Source organism: Triticum dicoccoides, chromosome 5A (genome assembly GCF_002162155.2).
Source record: "Triticum dicoccoides isolate Atlit2015 ecotype Zavitan chromosome 5A, WEW_v2.0, whole genome shotgun sequence".
NCBI lineage: Eukaryota > Viridiplantae > Streptophyta > Magnoliopsida > Poales > Poaceae > Triticum > Triticum dicoccoides.
This window is the reverse complement of record NC_041388.1, coordinates 646,852,038-646,856,478: the sequence shown is the minus strand read 5'-3', so window position 1 is coordinate 646,856,478 and position 4,441 is coordinate 646,852,038.

Below are 4,441 nucleotides of genomic sequence, written 5' to 3'. Positions count from 1 at the left end.
ACGCGAGGCGGCGGCGATGGAGCACGGCGGCGGAGACCCCGGGCGGCGGCGGCCCGATCTGGCCCGGGGCGGGCCCGATCTGGGCTCCCTCGGGCCCGGCGGCGGGGAGGAGAGAGAAGGAGGAAGAGATGACGTGGCGGCGGAGGATTCGTCGGAGGCGGCGGTCGGACATGTCCGGGGCGGGGATTTTTGTCCGGCGGCGCGAGGTGGATGAAGGCTAGGGTTAGACCGTGAAAATTTTGGGGATAGCCACATATTTATAGGTAGAGGGAGCTAGGAGAGTCCAAATGAGGTGCGGTTTTCGGCCACACGATCGTGATCGAACACTCTAGATGATGGAGCAGGTTTAGGTAGGTTTTGGGCCAAATTGGGGGGTGTTGGGCTGCAACACACACGAGGCCTTTTCGGTCCCTCGGTTAACCGTTGGAGTATCAAACGAAGTCCAAATGGTACGAAACTTGACAGGCGGTCTACCGGTAGTAAACCAAGGCCGCTTGGCAAATCTCGGCCCAATCTGGAAATGTTTAATCCCCACACATGAAAGAAAGGTAGAAACAACAACCGGAGGAGAACGGAGCGCCGGATTGCAAAACGGACAACGGGAAAAATGCTCGGATGCATGAGACGAACATGTATGCAAATGAAATGCACATGATGACATGATATGCAATGCATGACAGACAAGCAATGACAAGGCAACAACAATGAATAACTGCACGACACCAGGCACATCGGTCTCGGGGCGTTACACACCACCAACGGCGGGTGTGCAACTAACGGAGGGGCCGCTTGCTGGCGAGGTGCCGGCCGGCGTACACCCGGGTGCATTAAGCTCCAATGCCGGCGTCGGAGACACCAATACCGCAGCCGTCGGAGACACCAATGGCGCCGCCGCCGTAGACACCAATACCGCCGCCGCCGGAGACACCAATGGCGCCGCCTGCGCGTTGTGCGAGTTGCTGGCCGTGAAGCTGGGAATCGTGGGCGGCCCCTATTGGCCACCCGCAATCCACGTCGTTATCCCATGAATCAAGGTAGGCATAATGCCGGTGAGCGTCGATCCCAGTTGTTGTTGCACTTGCTCTTGGACCATCTCCGGAATCCGCGCCACTTGCGCCTTGAGTGCTTCAACCTCGTGCGACTGGCTTTCCGAGCTGGTCTTTTTCTCCTTTCGCCCACCAGTGGTATATTATGACGACCATTTTGTGGACAAGCCTTTGCAGCCACACGACCAGCTGACGTTGGCTTACTAAGCTTATCCCTGTTTTTCATTACGTTCAACGCCCTATTCAAAGGGGTGTCGAAAGGGGAGCTCTGAGACGACCCCGCGCTACTGCTTTCTTTGTCCTACGGAAGGAACGTGAACCATTTAGAAATATTGGGGATTAATTAGAATGCAACCATATGGAGCTAATTACGCGGGGGTGTATTCCTTACCAGAACAAGCTCAAGCGCCTTGGTCTTCGGATCCGTGGTAAGCTCCTTTGTTACCGGGTCCTCCTTGTACCGGGCCCTGAGAAAGTTCCTGGTCTGTTGTCACGGTATTTCTCGAAGCGGAGCAGTAGGCCTTGCTCGACACGCTCCATGTCCTCCTTGTCCCATATAGGCTCCGCCACTCTGTAACCGCCGGGACCGAGTTGGTCAACCCCTAAGTTCAACTGCCGCATTTCTTTCCCCCACTGACTTGATTCGGAGGTTGCGAGGCTCTTGCACTTGATCTTGAACTCCTTGTAGTCATCTTCGCTAATCAAAGGATATTTCGCCTTGATCTTCTCATAACTATCACCTTTGTCAATCATTGCCTTCAACGTGCTTTTCCAAGTAGACAGGGTCGTGCTCATCCTCGCGAGGGCGGCACCGTTCACTTTATTCCCCGAGAGGCGTGTGTTTGCGAACTCACCGGGGAACTTGTATCGTTCGTGCAGCTTCGTGAAGAGGAGGCTGCGCAAATTCCCTCGGTCCTTATGCCTTAGGTTCTCGGTGTTGATCGAGGCGGTGCTCCGGAGAATGCACCCGAGCTGAACCGAGTACCCCTTGACTACGTGTTTGGGCGTGGTCGGATGCCCGTCGGAGTTCACTTCAGTAAATTCCTCCCTGACGGTGCCGAGCACGTTCGGGCGCCGGTCCTTCCGTTGCCTCTTCGGTTGGCTGCCATCTGTGCATGCGCCGCCATCATCAGTGGTGGCATCCGCGTCGCCATCATCAGTGGTGTCGTCCCCGACGCCAGTAGTGGTTGTGTAGTTAGGATCGGTGTCTTCTGTAGCGTCCTCATAGCGGTGAGGTTCTTCCTCCAACTCCTGGGACAGCTCCCAGAATTGCTTGCCGCCTGAACCGCCGGCCTCATCGTTGTGGGCCATGTTTCGCTCTAAATAGGAAAAAAGTTTGGTCAAAAAGTTGGTTATTGTCAAGGAACAAGATCATGGTCTCATCATTTAGGGTTTGTCAAGGAACAAGATCAAGATCATGGCTTGCCGCCCGAACCGCCGGCCTCATCGTTCTTCCTCCACTTGGCACTAATCACTTGGCTCTATTGCCACCTATGTTGGGTTTATCATCTAGGGTTTATCAATGCTAAGGAGAATTCTAAGTTGGGCCTAATCACCCCGGCCCATGCATTAGTCGCAAGTACCCCATATGTCCTATTTTTAGCAAAGTCATGCTAAAATTCACGAAAATTTCAGCATGACCTTTGCTGAAAATAGGACAAATGGAGTACCTGAATTTGCCGGAACGAAAGTTAATCGACATTCCGGCAAACTCAAGGGCCTCTCGGGGTACCTGCAAATTCATCACGACACAATGGTCGGAGACAAAACCCAGCAAACTAGCAAGATGATCGTGATCTTTGCAAGTCATTACTTGTCAAATTCAGAAGAAGGAACAATTTATTTGTGACATAGTTGGCCCATACAGAAGAAGCAACACCCTACACTAGCCTAAAAACAAGTGAAGTTTCACCCATATAAGAACAACTTTATAAAATCAAAGAAGTTGCTAAATTTTTTATATCCTTCATACACACTGGAGTAAAATGCTTTATAATGTTCCATCATCATTATAGAAATCCAAGAAACACATGGTCTTGAGGATATTCTTTATGACTGATTATTTCAGTTTTACATGCAGATTTTGACCAAAAAACACATGGTCTTTTTAATAGTTTTCAGTTTGGACAGAAATACTGAAAACTACAGTTTGGACAGAATTCCTAACACTTTGGTCTTCTAGTTACAAAACAAAACTAACATAATTCTAGATGCCATAACTGAATTTTTTGACAGTAGCTCAAGTTTTTGACAGTAGCTCCTAACTGTACCACAAAGAATACCATAAAAATCTAGGATCAACTTTTCTAGAGAAAAGCATCATTATAAGGGGGGTTTCTTACTCTACCAGATCTACTAGGGGGCAAAGTAGAACTGATATTCTTTTGCTGACTTCTAGTACAAGGTATAGAAGAGCAGGTAAATACAGTAGACATGTAATTGCAGTGTATTAACAGTATAATTTCAATAGATTTATAGTGCAAATTTATAGTAGAATTACGAATACAGTGTGAGCCAGAACCATACTCCAAATGTACTGAAAGACACATTTACAGTAATGATTTTTGACACTGACAACAGATATATGAAGTGAACATGTAGTACAAGAGCATAAGTTCTGAACATACTAGGTTCACAAATTTACCAGTCTTATGATCAGCACAATGATCATAAACTAAACATAGACAATACAAGCTTTGCATCTTATCATACAGTAAGTAGAAACACAAAAGTCATGAAGATCTCCCCCCATTCCCCATGTATAAAAGGATCTAGCTCCCCCTACACATGTATAGATCAATCAGTTCAGTTCTAATGTTACTAGACTTCTGTACCTACACTTCGGTACCTAGCTCGGTATTTTTCAGAACTGAATTTCAGAGTACTCTAAATGTTGTGTGCCCTAGTATTTCTGTGTTCCCTGGCATTTCTATAACATACAGTAGCATGACAATTTTAACATGTTGAGAAAAATTCAGTAACATGAATTTGAAACTATACATCATTTGCTGAATTCTTGCTCTACATCACTTGCTCTTTGTAAATTATTGCATACAGTGACTGAATTTTTGAAACTATAAAGATTGAGTTGTATAAATGCCAGATCCATCAAGTTTCCACACCATACTGTGCTTTTCTTCAGTCAATAGCAAAGAGGAGACAATTTGCTAAACTTGATACCACATATCCATCATCCTATGGTCAAATCTCTCCTAAAAGTGAGCCTAACAGTGCTACTATTCCAAAACAGTGACTGAATTTTGAAACTATATGGCCCTAGGGTTTGCAGGGGAGGGGGTGGAGGAGAAGGGAGGAATCACCTGGGGGAGGGGATGGAGGAAGACGTCGGGGGTGCGGGCGCGGGCGGAGGGGCTTGGGCTGGAGGACGTCGAGTG